This window comes from Phascolarctos cinereus, unplaced genomic scaffold, assembly GCF_003287225.1.
Source record: "Phascolarctos cinereus isolate Bilbo 61053 unplaced genomic scaffold, phaCin_HiC Scaffold_5;HRSCAF=322, whole genome shotgun sequence".
Lineage (NCBI taxonomy): Eukaryota > Metazoa > Chordata > Mammalia > Diprotodontia > Phascolarctidae > Phascolarctos > Phascolarctos cinereus.
In genome coordinates, this window is record NW_027555958.1 from 37,689,736 (window position 1) to 37,712,709 (window position 22,974).

At 37.0% G+C, this 22,974-nt stretch overlaps 1 protein-coding gene across 1 annotated transcript in view; it reads right to left on the reverse strand.

The window, feature by feature from the left end:
• The window catches only part of MYO1D (myosin ID), a 410,223-nt gene that overhangs the window by 362,688 nt on the left and 24,561 nt on the right, over nt 1-22,974 (reverse strand). The gene's annotated exons all lie outside the window — the stretch shown is intronic.

A 22,974-nucleotide genomic window follows, 5' to 3' on the forward strand; every position in this document is an offset into this window, starting at 1 on the left:
CCTTAATTTCCAGACTGTGTTTTTTTGTTTTTTTTAAATTCCTTTACCCTTGTTAACCTATAGGCAACAAGGCATCATTGAAAGTATTTGAGAGGAGGAGCAACAGTCAGAATGTCAGATTAGGAAGATCATTTTGGAGCAGTATAAGGGAAGGATCAAGAAAGGAGAACCTGGAGGCAGGAAGACCAATTAAGAGGTTCAAATAAGAGGTTAAGAAGTAATGAGGGCCTTCATTTTTTATAGTAGCAGTGTGAATGGTGAGAAAGGGATGTATGCAAGAAATCACGAAATTAAAACTGACAGCACTTGACAACTGTCTGGAACAGGGAGACCTGAAGAGAACACAGCGAAAGGATTTAAGGTTTAGCTCTTCAGTAACTGGGAGGTGAGTACTGCCATCAAGAGATAGGTAAGTTTGCAAAGGAAATATGAAAAGTAATATATAACCATTATATTAACTTTCCCATGCACTGTTTTTATGCCAACATTTCTACTTTGTGTATGTGTTTTGCTCTTTTCCCATATCAGGGTGTAAGCTCCTTAAAGACAGAGATTTTTTTTTTTGTGGTCCTCTTTAACCATTTGGCAATATGTTTAATGATCTGCCTATGATAAGAACTTTAAAAATGGTTTTATAAAAGCCAATAACATATATCCTCTATTAAGCTGATACAAATGAATTGGTTATCCTTGGAGAACAAATTACTCAAAGTATATGCCCATAGTTTGGGGAATGGCTAAATAAATTGTGGCACATAAATGTCATAGAATCTTGCTGTACTGTAGTAAACAATGAATTTAAAGAAGGCAAAGAAGCATGGACAGAATTCTATGAAATGATGCCGAGAGAAGTAGGCAGAACCAAGAAAGCAATGCACTAAATGACTACAGCAATCCGTAAGTGGAAAGAACCACAAAACAGCTGAAAGTCAATATTGCAGAATCACAAAGAGCAAGGAGAGCCCTAAAGAAAAAAAAATAAAGGATAATGCCTCCCCCAACTCCTTTGCAATGGGCAGGGGGGGAGGGAGCCCATGAGTGTGAAACATTTCATATACTTTCAGACTTTTGATTAGTGGGTCAGTTTTGCTGACTTTTTCACTTCTTTTTTCTTTGAACATATTATTTGTAATATGGGATGGCTCTCTGGGAGGGAGGAAGAATAAGGATGCTGAGAGAAATCCACACAGTATAAAAGCAAAAGATAGAAATGATTTTTTAAAAAGAGAACAAATCACCCTACCAAATGGTAAATAAGTGAATAATGGGAAATGAGTCAATGTGCTAGTATATTTTATTCAGTGTTGCAGAATAGCTTGCCAAACCAAAAATGGAATGTGGAATGAAATGGAATGCAGAATACGCACTACTAGTCTTGTGCTTTTTAATCACTAGATTGCTGTCTCCCTCTAATATTCCAGAGAAATCCAACATTTCAGTGCTTTGAAAGAATAATGGACTATGTTTTGGAAAGAAGGAAAGTCATGAGAAAAGGAAAGAAATAATCCACAAATTCTAGCATAATTTCAGAAGGAAAGAAAGTGGTATATCAGAACACTACCAGCAATTTCTAGCAAGATGGGTAAGTAAAAAGTTATATTTAAGTCCAATTCCCTTGCGCCAACATAAAACAACCAAAACTATACCAAAAAACTAAAAGAACAACGACTAAATCATGGCAGGGGTGGGAAGGGGGGAAGAGAAGAAAAATTCCCACAGAAAGCAAAGAAACTGAGAAAGTGAACAAGAAAGGAAAAGGTCTTAATAATCAAGAAATATTGTGAGTTAAAAGAATGCCAAAAGAAATATCCAGAAAAGAATAATTATGCAATCAATACAACTACAAAGCCAGAAAATAGAAGGAAATTGACCAAAGAACCTCAAAAGTAGTTGCAAGACAACAAAAGAATGAAGGAGGATATACAGTTAAAGTAGAGTTCTTACTAAAAAACTTGAAAGAAGAGCCAGTGGTTTATCACACAAGCCAGAAAAATCTTACCAAAGCAACAGATACCCCCAAAAAATAAAATAAAAAAGTGGAACATCTGGAACTCAAAAAATTCAATAATATAATAATCACAAGAGCAAAGTCAGGAAACAACAAAATTGGAAGGACGTATGAATGACTCAAGATATATAAGAGTACAGTAAAAAAAATTAGAAGAAAATGTGAAGCCTCTATAATTAAAAGATTGATCTGAAATACAGGGCTTCAAGAGATAACTTAAAAATGATTATCTGCTTAGAAAAAAAATTATTGTTATTGTTTAGTCATTTTCAGTCATGTTCAATTCTTCATAACCCCATTTAGGATTTCTTGGCAAAGATAATGGAGTGGTTTGTTATTTCCTTCTCTAGCTCATTTTACAGATGAAGAAACTGAGGCAAACAGGGTTAAGTGATTTGTACAGTGTCACACAGCTAGTAAGTGTCTGAGACCAGATTTGAACTCAAGTGGACGAGTCTTCCTGACTCCAGTCCCAGTGCTCTATCCACTGCACCACCTAGCTGCTCCCCAGAAAAATATGATGAAATAAACAAAAAAAAACCCATCTGAATACCAAATTTTAGGAAGTTTTCAAAGAATATTGCCCAGAAGTATTGGAGCTAGAAGGTAAAGAACAAATTGGTGAAATTAATGATACACCAACAGAGAGGAACCCCAGGATTAATTCACTCAGAAATGTAGTTATAAAGTTTGAGATCACCCAGATTAAGAAGAAAATACTGTAAGCTGCCAAGAATAAGCTCAATCTGCATGCAGGAAGAAACTCCAGTCAGAATCACTCAAGATTATTTATCACTGATGAGAAAGGAAAGGCTGGATTATGATATACTATAAGGTAAAAAAATAGTTTGAACACAAGTATAACGTATAATAAAGTTGAACATAATTTTCTGGAAAGGGGGAGGGGGCAAGAGACTTTACAAGAGTTGTTTACTTAAAAAAAAGAAGAGTTGTTTACTTGTAAGCATCCTTATCAGAAAACCAGAATTGGTGGGAGCAGGTAGGTGGCAAAGTGGATAGAGCACCAACCCTGGAATCAGGAGGACCTCAGTTCAAATCCAGCCTCAGAAACTTAGTAAGCTGCGTGACCCTGGGCAAATCACTAAACCCCTATTGCTCCAAAACCAAAGAAACAAAACAAAACAAAAAACTCCAAAACCAGAATTGGACAGTTTTGAAATGCAAGCATAACAGATAAGAGAATGTTAAGATCAACAAGTCCAAATTACTTAAAAGGACTAGGTGACAATCCAATTCTTACATATATACTGAAAGGAAAATAATATACTACTGCCCCTTAGGAATCCTACCTCATCTAAGGGTTTATTGAGGAAACCAAAAGAGAATCTCTGGATTTGGGGCTTCCAAACTATGTGAAAAAAGTTTCACATTACTAATAACAAGAGAAATAATAAGTTAAAAGTACTCTGAGTTTCTACCTCACACTTTCAGACCAACAAAGAAGATAAAAATGGAAAACAACAATTGTTGGGTTGCGTCTATAGGAAGACAGGTAATGTTTGGTGGTGGTGGAATTGCAAGCTGATCTAACCATTCTGGAAAATGACTTGTAACTCCACCTCAAAATTCATTACACTGTTCATACCCTTTAGCCCAGTGAAACCACTACTGAGGCACATACTTCCTAAAGATCAAAGTTAGAGTGAAAGAATAAATATAGACAAAAATATTTGTAGAAGCACCTTTTTGTTGTGGCAAGGAGCTGGAAACAATGATGGGACAAATCAAGAAGGGGAAGTCTAAAGCTAGTACAGCACATGAAAATGCCATATTACTGTACCATAAAAAAAGACAAAAGGGGCTGATTCAGAGAAACCTGGTAGGACTTATATGCAATGATGCAGACTGAGCGGAACAGAACCAGAAGAATAATTTACACAGTGAGGACAGTACTGTAAATGAAAAAAGCTGTGAAAGACTGAAGATCTGTGATTGACTCAATGACCATTCATGACTCCAGAAGACTGATAATAAAGCATATTTCCTACCTTTTGACAAAGAGGTGATGAACTAAGGCTATAGAAACAGACCTACATTTTTGGACACTGCAAATGTGTGATTATACTTATTGTTATAAGGAAGGGTTTTTGGTGGGGAAGTTATGGAAGGGGCATAATGGATAATAATGGGAAAAAAACAAAGAAAAGAAAGAAAAAATCATTAAGGAAACATTTTAAAATGTACAGAGGACAGCTAAAAAAGTGTCAGAAGGGAAAATACAAAGTAGTGTTGGAACTACGTAGCCAAATTTATATGATACTCTTAAAAAACCCAGCTGTACACAACAGATTTATGATTTCATAAACAATTGTATTTTTTTGTTCTCTTTGTATATAAAAATGTTCGTGTTTGCCAAGTTCGTAATTTTTGAAAGAGAAAGAAATTTAAATAATAAAATTTTAAATAAGAGTTAGTGGCAAAATCTGTGATCTAGATTCAGAATTTTTAAGAGCAAAAATGGAACTGGGAGATCATCTAGTCCAACCATACCATATGATATATGAGAAAATGAAGAACAGATTGGTTAAGTGAGTTGTTCAATATCACAGAGCTAAGCTGAAACACAAACTCAACTCTTCTGATTCAAGGTCTACTTCTATCTTTACTTGATTGATTCCTTAAGAAAATAAATATGCCAAACTTAAAGCTGTGGTAGTGGGTCAGGGCTAGTGCAGATGAGGAAAATCCACAGAAGGGAAAAAAAACACCTCATTTTAACCCAAAGCTTCAATTTCTTCATCCACCAAACCAAATAATAAGGAGTGAGCATGACTGTTTAGCTTTTTCTCCTCTTCCGTCCCACCTTCTTTTGGCTTACCATTAACAAAACTGCTAAAAGAAACTGGCAGCAGCAGAGGGAATATGGAAGGAAAAAAAATAAGCAGCCAAGACATTCAGAGAATTGGGACAGAAAAGCACCAAGGGGCATCAGAAAATGGCACTTGCAGAGGTTTTCTAGCTTTGCCAATTCATACTTTGCACCATTTGGAGTTCTCAGGAAAATTTCTCACATTAATCATGGACCAAAAATAACACATACTAAAAATAGAGTCCCTATGCCACTTTTTCTAATGATGAATATAAAGATCCTAGTTCCCCGCCACAACCTAAGTGATTATGCAGTGAAGTCATTGCTAATTCTTACCTCATAAAAGAGAAAGGTATTAAAACTATAATTCAAGTCATATATAATATCAACAAAAAGCTTCATAATCTGTCCTCTTGGAAGATCACAAAGGTCTGAGATTTTCTGACTTTATAATGACAGGTGAATTTCCCCAAATGTGTATGTGGATCAAATTTCTGTAACATTTTCACCACTGATATTCCAAAGGATCCATTCTCATTCTCTCTTTCCCCATCTCTTTTCTCTATCTCCCATCTCCTTTCCCATCATCTTTCTCTGTCTTCTCTGTGTGTGTCTATCTCCTTCTCTGTTTCTCCCTCTCTCTGTCTCCCTTTCTGTCTCCCTCTTCCTCTCTCTCTCTCTCTCTCTCTCTCTCTCTCTCACACACACACACACACACACACACACACACACATACACAGAGTTGCCTTAGGAAGTGGGCAAGTATCTAGTATTTTAGTTCTGTCCCACAGAAAACATAGGAAATTCCCCCTTCCAAGCCAGCCACCACCCTGACAAGTAGTCATCAAACCCATGCTTGAAACTTTCCAATGAAAACTCTACTCACTACTTCAGGAACTAGCCCATTCTATTTTTAAAGTGCTCTAATTATTAATAAGTGACAGATGAGCATCCCAAGCAGGGCTTCTCCTTTTTGTTTCTACCTTATGAAATAACAATTGTTAACAAGTCAAGAATTTGCCTAACATTGGGCTTTTAGCAGACAGACTCCCATTCTAGCAGATATGTGGATAGCTAAGTCTTTCCCCATCTCCAATTATTGCTATGCTCTTGCCTTTACACCATGAAAGCATCTACCATATGCCTCCATAGTTGGGCAGTCTATAATATATTCTCCCAGCATCATCACTTCTGTTTATTTCTTCTCTTATCCTCCCATCATGCCAGGGGAGAGAGCAATGAATTTTGGAGTTAGGAAAACCTGAGACCAAATCCAACCTCAGATACTTACTGGTTTGTCTCATCCTGGACAAGACATTTAACCTCTGTCTGCCTCAGTTTCCTCATCTGTAAAATAGCGATAATTTTAGCACCCACCTCCCAGGGTTGTTGTGAGCAGCAAAAGAAATGATATTCATAAAGTGCTTTGAAAGCCTGAAAGCACTATATAAATTCTAGGTGCTATTATCTGTTTAGCTTCATGGATTTCTACATAGGTATACCTTCTTGACATGCAGTTCAACTCCTTTGTCTCTTCTATCAGATGCATTTCAATTAAACGAGATGGGCCTCCCTGCTGTATTCTAGTTAGGAATCCTAACCTCCCAAGCCTTAGTCTTCTTGATCCCCATAAAGCCATAGTCATTTCCTAGTGTTAAGATTTGAAATTTGCTTTATTTCCTGTATATAAATATCTGAGGCAACTCATTGTGATCCATCCTCCTGTTCTCCCCAGTTATTTCCTCATGTGAATTTCTTTGCACACTGCTATTTGGAATCTCTCCCCATGCCATATCTAATGCCCTTCACAAGATCCAGTTAGTGATATGGGTGTTTTTGACTCTCATCCTTCATTTTTAGTTTCACTTCCTCTTGATTGGATTATCAAGTCTTCCAGAGGCAAACACTCTCTTCCCATCCTTCATAGGATGAACCCAGAAAACTAAGGTCCTCAAGTAGGGAGAAGGTAAAAAAAGTTAACCTTAGAAAGCAGAAGTTTTCTGTCTCTGAACAGAAGCAAATGGAAGACAGGCAGAACTACTGAGACTCCAAAAATGAACAGTGATGGTTTACGTTCCCTTCTGATTGATTCTCAAAGGGCATGGACTCCCAGGAGAACACATGCAAAATAAGAGAACCATATCTATGGGCTATTAAAAGTAATTCCTGTTGATCCTCTAAAGTGATGTAGAGAAGTATAGCATTTAGAATTAAAAGGTAACTTTGCTACCTAGCTCAGCACCCCAGGCATGAGGAACCTGGGGTCTGGAAAGAAGTGACTTGCCCACCATCACACAGGAAAGCCAGGATCCCAACAAGACTCTCACTTCAGGCCTAACTCTCCTTCTGACACATCAAACTGCCTTGCAGGCATCTGCCAGCAAAGGAACAATAAATCTCAAACAATCACTGTAGCTTTAATTCTGACACCTTCTGTCAAATTGCCCAGTGTCTAATGGTCATGAAAACATTTTTTCAGAAGTGTTTTCACTTTGAGATGAATATTAATGAATGTTTTCTAAAGGGAAACATTACCCCTCCCATTTCCTATTTTGGTTTCCTTAACGTGAAGCACACCCCTACTATACCTCATTGTAGAGTGCATTGATAGTCTTGATGTGGCTATAAACCAGTCAAAACCTCTGGCCACCCATGGGACCAAAAAAGAGGGTCCCCAGAATCAGAACAGACCAAGTTCCTCAATCCACATTTGTACCATGAATAGGCTGTTTCTTCAGTTTATCATTCACCTGGAATGACTTTTACTACACTTCCCTGACAAGTTTATTTTTTTCTTCTTTTACTACTTTCTCACACCATGAACCGGATAAAGAATTCCAAGGCGTCAATTGCAAAGGAGGTCTTTATAGCATTTGGAGAATCCCATCATTAACTTGTCCCCCATAAGATGCTGTACTTCTTTCTCCCCCAGCTCCCAAGCTATGTAATTTTCTCCAATCATCTGCCATTATCCTGCCTCAAAAAAGAACAACAGTAATGGTTCCCAGTAGGCATGGGATGCGATAAATCCCATAGTGAGCCAATGGTGAGGTTAGCTATGTTCCTTTACCAACTAAACAAGGATTCTCCAAGTGCAATTGTTATCAACACAGAAAAAAGAAATCTTAATGCCTGTACAAGAACTTCCTTCAATTCTCTCTCTAATACTCAAAGGTGAAAGAGTGCAATAGGTCATCATTTCAACAGCTCCACCATTGTTTCACTGACACAAATTCCTTCTGTTACAATAAACTTGATATCTCTCAGTAGCTTTATTCTAAGACACCTTTATGCCTCTAGCTATAGGTGTACTTTGACAGTTCTCTCTATCCTAGCCTACATAAAGTTACTCAGGCTACGTACTGAATATACGATTTCCTTAGTCATTACACCCACACAATTATTTACATGAATATCATAAAAGGGATTTCTATTACTTATTTTCAATCTTCCCTTATCCGACTCCTTCTGTACTGCCTACAAACATGCCTACTTCTTCCCAATCCACCTAAGATTCTCACTTGATCCTTCCAAACTTCTAGGGAAGGCTAACCTCCTTGAAAAGGCCATCTACAATCTAATCTTTTATAATCTGGCTTCCCAAATCATCCTTCCTCTGAAAACTGCTCTCTCCAAAGTTACCAATGATCTCTTCATTGTCAAATCCAATGGCTGTTTCTCAATCCTTATTCTTCTTGACCTTTCTGCAGCCTCTAATACTGTTGATCACCTTCTCTTGGTTGAATATATTCTAAGTTTTCAGGACACCACTCTTTTCTTCCTTATGTGATTGTTCATTCTCAGTCTTCCTTGCTGGATTCTCATTCAGCATGGGGTTGCAACCCATAGTTTAAGAAGCACTGAAGGGGTTGGGAATGAAAAAAGTTTAAGAAGCCCTCCTAGCTTGTGCCTTCTAATCATAGGTGTCCCACATGGTTCTGTCCTAAGCCCTCTTCTCATATTCCTTTATACTAGTCTTCACTTGGTGATCTCATCAGCTCCCATGCATTTAACTACCATTTCTACATCAATGATTCTTAAACCTACCTATCCTGTCCTAACCTCTCTTCAACTGCCTGAACTGATGTTCAGGAGACATCTTAAACTTGACATATCCAAAACTAAACTCATTATCTTTCCCCTAAAATTCTCTCCCTCTCCTACATTCCTTATTACTGTACAAGGCAACGCTATCCTCCTAGCTGCTCAGCTTTGCAAACTAGGTGTCATCCTGAACTCCTCCCTATCTCTCACCCACCATATCCAATCTGGGGCCAAGGCCTGTCAATTACACCTTTACAAAATCTCTTGAATACACGTTCTTCTCTCCTTTGAAACCGCCTCCACTTTGGTGCAGACCCTCATCATCTCATATCTGACCCAATACAACAGCCTGCTGGTAGGTCTACCTGTTTCAAGTCTCTCCTAACTCCAATCCAGCCTTCAATCAGCTACCAAAGTCCTTTTCCTAACATGCAGCTCTGACTATGTCACCATTCAATTCAATAGACTCCAGTGGTCTCCTGTCACTTATCAAGTTTGTTTCAGAGTCTAATTGATGCTATCAAGAATATTTGGAAAAAGGACATGTTTTTACAGAGATAAGGGAGAAGCAATGGGAGAAAGGTAAAAATTGAGACTAAAAGTTACCACATCATGACAACTCGTGAAGAACATCTATTAAGGTGTAGGAAGCTTGTGCCCTGCAGCAGTTGAGGAAGTATTCACAGCAATGAAATTATAGATCCTTTAAAGACTGGAATGTAGATACAATGAACCTGGACTTGTCCAGCAACTTCCAGAAGATGAGAACTAAAGGACATTCCTAAAGCTTGATGAAGATATTTTTAGGACAAATAAAAGGAAGTACCATTTTCTCTTTCTACTTAGGGTAATTGACAAATGCGCTAAAAGCACAAATGGGTTTCAAGAAGGATTCAGGAAAACAGATTATATAGACTTGTGCATTAAAGGAGAATTAAGGTTACAGCCATAACCTGATAAGATATTATGGAAAGCAACTAGGAAACACTGGAAAAAAAATACCCTTTGGTACAAAAAGACTAGATGGCCTGCTGAGCTGACACAGCATGGCATCCAGGTATCACAGTGACAGAGCACTGGACCTGGCATCAGAAAGACTCGAGTTCAAATCCAGCTTCAGATACTTGCTGTGCAACCCTGGGCAAGTCATTTAACCCATGGCCTACCTCAGTTTCCTCATCTGTAAATAACACCTACTTCCCAAGGTTGTTGTGAAGATAAATAAGACAATATTTGTAAAGTATTTTGCAAACTTTAAATCATTATTCATTATTATTATTATTATTATAGATAGGGAAATCAGAGAAAACTAAAGTTTTCAAAATATAAATCTTTTTCATATTCAAACATTACAATTAATTCCTTATAAATTAATCTTAGTTCTATTAAGTTAAACTTATATTAAGATACACAGAAAACATTAAATAAAACCTATAGTAGTACAAATTTCTATTTGCTAAATTTTATAAATGCACCTCAGCTAAAATTATTTTTAAAAGCAAACTAAAGTTGAAACTATGTTTGAATGTTTTTCTCCAAACCTCGCTGAGTTGGTCATTTGAATCCTGCAAATTCTTAATTTATTGTTATTTCTCAAAGTATTTTATAACTAAAGTATTCATCTGCATGTGAGGGTTTGGGGTTTTGTTTTATTTTTGCTTTTCTTTCAACTGCTAAAATTAGATTTATTATATCCTTTCAGTTACCAAATTTATCTCTGCAAATTGCAAAACTTCAGCAAACTGCAACAAAAGCCAAATCCCCAGATCACAGAGATTCAGAGCCGTAAGGGATCTGAAGCCATCCAGCCCCTGGTTAGGACTAGCCAACAATCAAAGAGGTTAAGAGATCTGCCCAAGGACTTATGTACACAGGTTCTCTGACTCCCAATCTAGAGCCCTTCCATACCATGGAACCATACCATGCTGCCTTCCCCAGAATTCTTCAGAAACAATTTGGTTCTTTCACATTCTGAACTCTGAAGCAGCACAAGATTGGGAAACGCTGAAGGCCTACTGCACGCTACATAAAGAGATGAAATTGAGAGATGCTGCTGAAGAACGAGTAGCACTTTGTGGTAAGCTAGACGATGGGGTACACAAATAAGAAGTGGAAGCGCAAATTAAGGTTTTGAGCCTGTAAAATGGGGCAGGGTTAGTACTGTTGACAGGGAGAAGAAAAATGGAAATGGTGACTGTGTGCTCATAGAGAAGGCAGGGTGGGATAATGGCATGAGAGCTAGATCGAGAATCAGAAGAGCCAGTCCAATGGTAAGAGAATCCAGGTTCTCATCCCAGTTCCTTCACACATAAACTGAGCAACTCATCTGGTCATCAGCTGACCTTTAAGTGTGGGATTAGATAATATAAACTTCATACAGGAGTGGTGATTGATGATGAATTAAAGGAGTAAGCCCAGAATGGGTGGGCTCAATATGGTTGGAAGAGGCTCTCAAGCTGGGTCATGAGCATCGTGGCTCCTCTACTCCAGCCAAGCCAGTCAGACTGCAGCCGGGCCTGCTAATTCTCACCTCTACATGTTTGCTCAAGAAGCCAGATATGAATCTGTATCAAGTTCAAGGCTCAGAGTCATCCAGAATATTGCCTTTTCTCCTCCTACCCCTCCCCCCCAGCTGCTCTTCTGTTGACTTTCAGTTTGGTCTGGTGAGCGCTTGATGCAATTTCCCCATATTCTGTCAGCAGGCCCCATACTGGCTTTTGAACTGAATTTTTAAAAGTTGTCTATCAGCTTATTACTGGTTCCTATATTAGCTAGTAACAGTGCTGAGTAGTTACTGTCAAAGGAGTGAAATCTTTAAAATCTTTAGCTTCATGTATAATTTCTTTGACCTGTACAACCTGAGCATCTCCCCAAGTCATATTGGCAGTACATTTCCAACAACTCTTAAAAGCAGCGCCTTTACCTCACTCCAGTCCTCAAATACGTGCACCGAGAGGATGGGCACCAAAGTAAGCTTCTGCTGATTTCTCAAGGATGATTTCAAACTCCTCGGCATCCCTCATATTATTTTGCAGATGGTGAACTGAGTGCTAAACCTGGACCTGGATTCAAGCCCCAGCTGTGATACTTCCTCTTTTTATGACCCTGGGCAAGTCACTTAATCTCTTTCAGCCTCAGTTTCCCCATCTGTTAGATGAAGATATTGATACCTGAACTTTCTACCTGTCAAAGGTGCAGTAATAAATGACAAAGAGCTAGAGAAATGTGAATAGTTTTAACAAGATGACAAACAACAGTCACCGAGAGACACACTGTGCCATGGAGTACCCAAATGATATAGTTACACAGCCCGTTAATTGACTCTGCCCACGTCATAGCTGTAAACGTGGCTGCATGTTCCCAGGCTGCATTAAGGAGTTTAATTTTTTTTTCTACAATGGAGACAAAGCATCCAGAGGAAAACACGCTTTCCTATCAAGCCATGTCATCCACAAATGATACGTCTAACCCTTGAGCTTATTTTAGACAGTCTCCTCACTAATTTGCCTGTGTTTTTGAATTGTAAGTAATATGTTTTCAATTTTGAGGGGTGAGATGGAAATTTTTGCGGTCAAACTGGCCTTTCATTTGCATAGAAACTTTCAGCCTTACAGAAATACTTTGGGGAGTAAGATTTTTTTTCATCAGTACTAAGCAGTCTGACAAATTTTAATAGCTACTGTTTCAAGGAATGATTGTTTCTGTCTACTGAGAATTGATAGTACTTACGGCCCTTGAGGGGAAAAAAAAAGAGTAGGTAGTTCAGACAAAACAAGACTTCTTTGCTCACTTTTTAAAAGTAAAACAAAATGTGTAACTTAGAAGAAATGGCCAGTGACATTTCAACATATATTTTAAAAGAATAATTGTCCATATACCAGATTTGATATATGAACCAAACCACACAGATTCTTGTTAAAAGTCACCTAATTTTTCTATAGCTCTTATTCCAATGATGTGAACATTTGACTTTGAAGAAAAAATGATTAGTCTATGTTTATTAATTTGTCAATGAAAAAATTCTTTACCTTGAAAAATATTGTGCTAGTAGCATATAACAAATTACTATTTGCCTTCTTGCCTTGTTTTATCACATGATTAAATAAGTTAAAGTGCTCTAATAATATTTATTATTTCTGAAGGAAAAAAAACTATTGGCACCATCTCTAAAACAAAATTTTTAAAAAACTGCCTCAATTTGTTTTTTTTTTTAAATGATATGCATGGAGTGACAGCAATGGTGTTGTAGAAAGAATATGGAATTTTGAGTTAAAGGGCCTAAATTCAAAAACCTTTCTCTGGTACTTACCAGACCTTGGATAAGTCACTTAACCCTTGTGGACCTCAGTTTCCCTTTTTGTAAAATGAGAGGATTGGATTAGATCACAGCTTCTTAACCTGGAGTCTGTAAACTTTAAAAAAATAACTATTCACTACTGATTAGAGAAATGCAAATCAAAATGACTCTGAGGTACCATATCACACCTATCACATTGGCTAAGATGAGAAAACAAAAAAAATGATAAATGTTGGAAAAGATGTGGGAAAACTGAAACACTAATGCATTGTTGCTGGAGTTGTGAAATGATCTAACTGTTCTGGAGAGAAGTTTGAAACTACACCCAAAGGACTATAAAACTGTGCACATTCTTTGACATAGCAATACCACTTCTAGGTCTGTATTCCAAAGAGACCACAAAAAACGTGAAAAGGACCCAGGTATAGAACAGCTGCTCTTTTTGTAGAGGCAAAGAATTGGAAATTGAGGGGATGTCTGTCAATTGGAGAATGGCTGAGCAAGCTGTGGTATGTGAATGTAATGGAATACTATTATGCTATAAGAAATGATAAACAGGCAGACTTCAGAAACACCTGGAAAGACTTACATGAACTGATGCTGAGTGAAATGAGCAGAACCAGAAGAATATTGTACATAGTAACAACCACACTGTGTGATGAATGACTTTGATAGACTTGGCTATTTTCAGCAATTCAAGGATCTAAGACAACTCCAAGACTCATGATGGAAAACGCTATCCACATGCAGAAAAAGAACTATAGAGTCTGAATGCAGATGGAAGCATAATGCTATTTGCTCTCCTTTTCTTTTGTCACTTTGTTTTGTCTCTTCTTTCTTGTGGTTCCTCCCACTAGTTCTAATTCTTCTTTACATCATGACTAATGTAAAACTATGTTTTATATGAATGTATAAGTAGAGCCTACATCAGGTTGCATGTTGTCTTGGGGATAGGAGAGGGAGGGGCAGAAAATTTAAAATTCAAAATCTTATTGAAATGAATGTTGAAAACTAAAAATAAATTAATTAATTGTTAATAAATAATAACTATTTCTATATAATTGGTTTCCTTTGTAATCCCATGCATTTTATTTTATGCATATAAAAGCAATATTCTGGGAAGGGATCTAGAGACTTTGTCAGATTGCCAAAGGGGTCCCTGACATACAAAAGGTCAAGAACTCACGAAGGATTCAATGATCTTCAAGCTGCAAGTACCAGACTCATGGAAACATCACAAGAATGGCCACTACATGATTAACTTTTTGACCATCGCAACAGTGAGTAAGGTTGTAGTCTATCATTAAGGCCAGGTAGTACACTGGAAAAAGCCCTAGATTTGGAGTTTAAGGACCTACGTTTAAATCCTGACTCTGCTACATTCTACCTGTGTGATCTTGAGTAAGTTATTTAACTTTTCTGAACCTTAGTGTCCTCATCTGTAAAATAAAGGGGAGTGAACTTGAAGGCTTCCAAGGTCCTTTCTGGTTCTAAATCTAGTATCCTCTGTCTGACCCTTCCATTAACTCAACATATATTGAATAAATGCCTATGTACAGGGCACTATGCTAGGTACTGTGGGAATAATGGCAAAAAACAAGGAGTTTACATTCTATTGGAGGCAGGGGGATGATGTACAGCATATATACAAAAAAAGTAAATACAAAGTAATTTCACGGGGGAAATTGTGCCAACAACTGAGAGGCACTGAAGAACTTGGGAAGTTGTCAGAGGGTGAACGACAGCAAACCCAAAAGGTTAGCTAATCATGGTTGACTTGCGGAATATTTGTTACGCTTTCTATTGAAATAAGATAGTTAAATGGTTTTATTTAATCTAAAAAAGCTAAAAGCAGACCTTGCATATAGTAGGCATTTAATAACTGTTTACCGAAGTGAATTAGATTTATCCTGGATATTTTTCTGCAAGAATAAAATATTTTGACATGTTAAAAACATAAAATATAGTACACAATAAAAATCTGAGTCGACATGGGACAACATACAGGTTAACTATCTTCATCTTTCTCATCCCTTTTGTTCAATAGGCTGGAAAATAAGGACAAGGCTTGTTTGTTTATTTGCTTTTGTAGGTCCCAAGTGCTCTCCTTTACAAGTAATTAGTTTAAAAAGGAAAAAAAAATACCGCTATGTTTGCAAATGGTAAAGGTATTTTCATTTGAACAACTGCTGATAAGTCCAATGAATGAATGAAAAGGTCTTAATTAAATGCTATATATATCTGGCAGGCGCCTTTGCTAAGCACTAAGGATATAAATATAGAAGTGAGACATTCCCTGCCTCAAGAAGCTTACATTCTAACAGTGAGAGATAGCACAGGTAGGAGAGTGGTGGCCATAGATGGGAAGTTTTATATGGAGAATCATAATCAATTTGGCTGTAACAAAATTTAACCATTTTATTGACAAGATTAAAAAAAACTCCAAAGCCAAACTTATTTTTTAAATGTCTGACTCTGACCAGTAAGGTTTTATTATAGTTTGCTATAAATGTCTACATCATCAAATGATTTTAACAACTAGAAAAAAAGTGAAGTTCACACTCTTGTGAGTAAGGTTTCCAAAGTAATATTACTTAATCAGGAATATTACTTAATCAGGGCAGATAGGTAGCACAGCGGATAGAGCACCAGCCCTGGAGTCAGGAGGACCTGAGTTCAAATCCAGTCTCAGACACATAACACTCACTAGCTGTGTGACTCTGGGCAAGTCACTTAACCCAACTGTTTCACCAAAAGAAAAAGAAGGTAATATTATTTAATTTAAAAATTTTAAATCCTTTATGCAAAGAGTAAAGGTTCTGACTCCTTAAAACTTCTTGAAAATTACCTCTACAGGGAAAAATGAAGGAAACACAAAAAGAAAAAAAAAACTGCAAAATATGATAACAATTTCAAAATAAATACTATATCTATATCAAGGCCTTCTGTGACCTGGGATTCAAAAGTAGGTATAAATGCAAAGTATCAAATATAGAAATAAAATATTCTCAATCTGAAAGACTGACTTACTACTAACAGAATTGCTAATAGCAATTTTTATTAAATCATAATCAACAGAAACAGGAGTAGGCAACCTAATAATATTTATTATAACCAGAAATATCTTGTTAGACAAAAAAAAACTAAAGTGCATCAGTAATATATTTTCAATTTAATTTAAAATTCATTTCTAAGATAATTCCTTTGAGATAGAATCACTTTGGTAGATTTTTAAGAAAATCCCCACAGACCTTGAAAAGAACTTGAGGAAAGTCATCTTTCTCAGAATTCCATAAAGATAACTAATTTTCTAGATATGTTGTAGAAATGCTAAGAGATGTATAATTGCACAACAAATTAACTTAAAGACTTCTCTCAGGAAAAAAAAAGACTTCCCTCAGAAATGTTCTTATATATAGTTGACAAAGAAAAGAATCACCCTCATAACCAATGGAAATTCAGAAGGAAAAAGAAAAAGAAGCAAGGAGCTGTGTGGTACATATGTAAAAACATTTCTAGGTGACCACAAGGTAATGTTAGATAAAGCTTAGAGGCAAATCACAAACAAACAACAAAACCTGGGTTTTATTTCTATGTGGCTACTCAGTTACTGCTATAGTACTATCACATATAGATGTTTGTCTGTCTGTCTGTCTGTCTCTCTCTCTCATACCTGTTATTTACTGGATGAACCACGGACAGAATCATTGAGGCTAACTCCACAAAAATATTCTTTCTTCAAAAAAGGTATATTTGCCTAACAAGGACACCAGAAAAATCTGAGTGAATTAGACACAAAATCTTGATCTTGGAAACTTTTTAATTATGTTAAAAATGTAATACTGTTGACTAAAAATTGCTTTTTTAAAAATAGAACACATTTGAAAGCCACTAATTCACAACTACTAATTTAAAACAGGCAAACATTATCCATTTCCTCCAAATAAAAAGTCAAGGCCTTTAACTCATGTCAATAATAATTTTTTTAAAACTTCCTTCTTAAATTCACCAGCCAAGATCAAAATGGAACAAGTACAAAGTAAAAAAATCAAATTTTTATTTGACAAGGAATTTTCATTCCATTCATTCCAGACACAAGCAAAAGGTGCCCTTTTGACATTTAAATTATTTAGTCGAATCATTAAGATCTCCAATACCTCCTTACACAAGCAGTTATGTGGGAGTGAGAATTTTATTCTGAAAGAAGCAATTGCCAGTGAACATCTATGCAGCTATAAAAATCCAAATCATTTCCTCTCTAAATTGTTCAAAATCCCTTAAAGAGTGAGTCACATTACTCCAAGAAAAAAAAATGAAACCACCTCAACATGAAAGTGAAGAAATCCTTGCTTACCCAATATTATCAAATGGATCTATGATATCAAACATTTGGTTACTTTCTCCAACAAAGCATATTGTACACCTTCTTTAATAAGTTCTCCAAAGTGGGTCTACCTACCATGCCAGAGGCCTTCTTCGGTCTGTTGATCCCAAGATGGAACCAGTGGAGTCATCCATCTGTTACTCCTTGCCTTTGCCATGTGACTAGCTCATCTTTTTTTCAATGATACAGTTACCTAATATCTTTTATTCCAATTTTTTTAGAACTCTTTATTACATATGTTGCAGCTTTCTCACACCCACCATGTCTCTCCATGTAAAAATCTGTGTAAAAATGATTTAAATTCTTCTGATATGCTAGAGTTCTATGATTCACAGATGGACAATTACACTGGTACATACTGATGTTAAAAAGATGTGCCCTTGTTTCTTGGAGAAGTTTGTAGACATTAAAGGACTCCACAATTTCCTGAAGGCAATCCAGCCCACTCTCCACTTCCTGTTTAATTCTGGGCCCAACTCATTATCCATTTGTTCCAAATACATATACTGACAGACATGCTCAATGTAATAGGGATACACTTACATTAGGATTCAAAAAACCACATTCAAGCTGGTTCAAGCTGGTTGTGGCATGGTTATGATCTGTCAAAGATCTGGATGTTTTAATAATGAGTTAGAAGAAATGGTCCTGCCATTACTTCTCTGTACCATTCATTCACTTGGCACCAGAATAACAGTACAAGGTAGCATATAAAATGGCAGCATGCCCTGAAGAGAAATTCTATGTATATGACCCATCTTCCCACGTACATTACAAGCTTCTTGAGGCCATACTGACATAGCCAATGCAGTTGATAGGATAACTGATTTAGAATTGAAAGGGATGACAGAGGCCATTGAGTTCAATCTCCTCATTTTACAGATGAGGAAACCAAGCCTGAAAGAGGTTACGTGACTTTCCCAAGCTAGTTAAGTATGGGAGGAAGGATTCAAACTTAGATCTTCCTGCCTCCAAGTCTACTGATCTACCCACTGTATCATCTAACTACCATTTTATACTTCTAGGGCAGATCATTAAGCTTTGCACATAAAGGGTACTAGATAAATAGTTCTCATCCATTTTCAAAGTAAGAAAAAAGTAGAATTCAATTTAATCCAATATCAATTAGAAAACAATCACTTTCAAATAGAACTGAACTACACATGACTTCAGAACATATACAGAGTACCCCAAAAGTCTTAGAGAAGCTTTAACAGCTTAAAAACAGCACTAAACCTAAGACACCCTCTATTTTTCCAACAGAAACAAAAAGAAAATTTCAAGTAAACACAAAGCATACAAACCATATACTGTACTAAATAACAATGGAAAGTCGTCTGCAGGGCCTGGATACCGTAGCTTAAAACTCTGGAATTTCCCTTCCCTGTTGAGCAGCTTGAGAGTTTTGATGTCTCTTTTGGACCCAGAGTAGCACAGTAAAAAGAACAACGGCTACTAATTACAGCAATAATAGCTACTTCCATGGAGTATTTTCAGGTTTGCAGAGCGTTTCACAAATATCTCATTTTGATTCTCACAACTCTGAGAGGTAGGTGCTATTATTATCATCCTCATTTTACAGGTGAGAAAATGGAGGCAGACAGGCTTAGGTGATTTGCCCAAAGTTACCACTTAGAAAGTTTGAATTCAGCTAACTCCTGGTTCAGAGCTTCTATCCACTGAACACCCCAGCTGCCTCAAGGCAAACTGGAACCTAAAAAGAGTCAGGAAATCTAGGGTTCAACTTAGCCTCAAACCTACCTATTGTTTACTTATGTCTCTGAACTTTCTAAAAAGTGACTTCTTAGGGTCCTAGACTTAGAGCCGGAAGGGGCTTAGGGATCGTTCAGCCCGGCAGTTCTCAAGATTATTGGCCTCAAAATGACGGAGGACCTGAAATAGCTTCTGATTATGTGGGTTATATCCATCAATAATTTACCACATTAAAAGTTAAAACACTTAGTATCTTGAAAATAGTTTTGATTTCACTAACTCCTGAAAGGGTCTTGGGGATCCCCAGGAGTCCCCAGAACACCCCTTTGAAAATCCTGGATGGAGTCCAACCTTTTCATTTTATATATATTGGAGACAAATGAGACCCACAGAGGACACTGACATAGCAGACAAATCCGAGATTCAAACACAGGTTCTAACACCAAATCCAGCACTCTTTTCCATGATACCTTGTGGCTGCTATTTATATCTCTATGGGTGCTGGGACAAAGGTGTTTATAGATACAATATAACAATATGATTATGTAGCATTATATATCATTATATTACATTATGTCATATCATATTTTAGCATAACTTCAAGCTGAGACCCGAAGCTTTCATAAGTCTGATATCAAGTTTCTTATGTAATCACAGGGTTACCTACAAGACCCATCAAACATTACCAAATCACAAACAAGATCCAGGAATGTAAACACTGATATATTTATTCTACTGATAATGTTTACTCTAACTTTTCTGGATTCTATACCTGAGAGCATTACTTCATTACAGCACAGTATGAGAAGTTATGTTTATAATAATGGTCTTTAGTCATCAAAACACACACACACACACACACACATATATGTATGTGGATAAGGATATGGATATAAATTTTTATCTATTTCCCTCTCCCTGCCATGGACTGTACTGGAACAACCACAAGGAGAAAAGAGATCAGACTCTGTATACATTTAAGGATGCAACAAAGTAAAAAGCATGACTAAAAAATGTTTTGAACATATCTGCCACAATTTAAATATCCAAGCAAGTGTGATATTTCCAAGCCATCCCCTTGTCCTAATGACAACACATTTTCCAAACCAATTTTTCAATGTCTTAGCTGTCTGGGGCTCCTAGAGGTTAAGTGAGTTACAAGTGATCAGAGAGTCCAAGTCACCACTGAAACACTAATGACTTTTTTGGGAATTCTCCCATTCAACCAGTTACAAATCTATCTGATTAATGCTGTAGCTCTCTACCTCTTCCACAAGAAGAGCAGATTTTTTTTCAAATGCTTAGCTAGAAATAAGGTAAACTATATCTTCATTCTCATCTTCATTCTCATCCTGCTTTTTGGAAATGAGCACATTTCCTCTTCAAATCCTGTGATAGCTCTACAATTCCCCATTCTCAGTAGATATCTTTAAAATTTCTAAGCTGGTTGCCAAGTTCCCTGTATATCTATGCTGTTCTTCTTAATACTTCCCCTTTTTCTGCTTCAGGATGATTTCTCTCCATGTTTTCAAATTTAATTCATGAATTTCCTATCCTGGACTTTCCCCAACCGCCCCCCTCCACAGAACTTCAGGTCATGGGATTCCACTTATTCTTTCTCTGAAGTCTTTGAAAACTACTTTCCTAAGATCTCATCAGCTTCCCTCTACTTCTCTTTCACAAATTGTAAGATGGAGTAGTTATTGCCCCCTCAAGCTTCAGAACCAGCAAAGAGTTCACCAATGTTGGTCAAAGGTCAGTCAACTCCAGTTCCCTTTACTGGTTCTTCTATCTTTTGAAAGATGAAATTATTATTAAGCAAGTAAAGAGGCTTCTCTGCCTTTAGTAGAAGTCCAGTAGACACCTGAAGTTTCCTCTCACTATTAGAGTATATAATGGTTCTGTGTCAGGATTGTGATCAGTTTCCCCAGTTCCTCATCTACTCCTCTTTTGGTCCAGGTTGTCTGTAGGATACTATGATGACTCTATTACTTCTGTTTCTTCATCTTCACCTAAACAGCCTCTACTATGCTTTCCCACTTTGTTGCCTGGATTTTTTCCCCATCACTTTCACATAAATTGGCATTTTTTAACATACAACACTACTCCACAGATACCTCTCCTTTTACCCATCCTGCAGCATTTGAATAAAACATACACTTCCAAAGCAATATCTTACTCAACTATCTTATACCATCAAGTTTCTATGACGCCCAAGAGGTTGTATTAGCGTCTTTGCATTAGGGTTTCTAGTTCATCTTCACAGAATCACAGAATTTGTGAGTTGGAAGGGACATCGGGTAGTCATGTAGTCCAATCCACACACGAATGAAATCTTCACTATAACATGCTTGACAGGTGGTCATCCAACCCTCTGCTTGTTTATTACACATACTGAATACTGTCGCCATGAATATTATTGCTGACTTCATTATATTTTCTGCCCTCTGCAAACTTCTGGATTTCTCTTCTGCTATTCTTTTTTCTACATTATGCCTATTCTCTATGGCATCCAGCTTGGTGGCTATACATCAACAGTTTTCTCCCTCCCCCTTGTCCTTCGATTTCATTGATATTAAACTCTTAGATAAAGGAACTCCCTCTACCACTATAGGACAGCACCTTCTCTATAACTTATGTTGTCAGAATTACCTAGAGCACTGAGAAGGGATGTCTTTGCCAGGGTCACTGAAGTGCTAAGTATCAGGGGCAAGACTTGAACCTGGGTCTTTCTGGCTCTGAGTCTGACTCTGTTTACTACACCATGATGGCTCTGTATTTAAAAATTCAATTCCCATTTTCAAATGTCATATTCTTTACCAACTTCCCAAAAATCTGCTCCACTCTTCTGAAGCCCTTGCCCATGATTAATAACAGTGATGACACCACCACATGGGCTGCAAAGCTCTTCAGTTTCTTGCCGAAGACTTTCACGATCTTTGGCAGTTTTCTATATTCCATTTGCGCCCATATGAATCACAAGAAGTGGGCAGTAGTCATCTGGTTTGACAAGTCTTGGGAGGCACTCTGTGACATCTTGGATACACACCCTAACCAGGCAGAACTCTTTATTGTTGTTATGGTGTCAACCCATAGCCACCTTAAAACTCATTAACAGGGAGCAAACCACCACTAATTATCTTATCTTTATCTGAACCTAACTTGACTTCTCATTTGACAGTCCCAGAGGATCAATGCCATCTTTTCATGGAGGACAAGAAACTACTTCTTCCTTGGAGAGTCCAGCATTTTCCTCTCCAAGAACAGCCTCAAACCTATTATTTAGCTCTAGTGGTCCTCTTCCCTTTCTCCTCTCCATCAGTTACTTTCCATACAATCTGACACATCTTTATAACAACCATCCCTCAAGGATACCCAACAGATGATGTCATCAAAACTGTGTTCTGGTATAAAGCTGTAATTCAGGAGAGTATTCTATGCTACTAGTATCATAGTAAAAACAAAATAGTAGCATTACCACACTGATTAATTTTTTTTTTTTTTAGAATGCCAGTAACAGATTTTTCTCCTTGAGACAGTATCATGGATTACCGATTACCTGCTCTTAAACTCTGCATAGTTTATTGCTATTTCCTCCCTTTTGGAAGTTAAATTGTACCTTTCCTAAAGATAAATTTTTTTCATTCTATGACTTTTTTTAAGAGAGAAAAGATAAACAATAGTCTTCCTTTCACAAA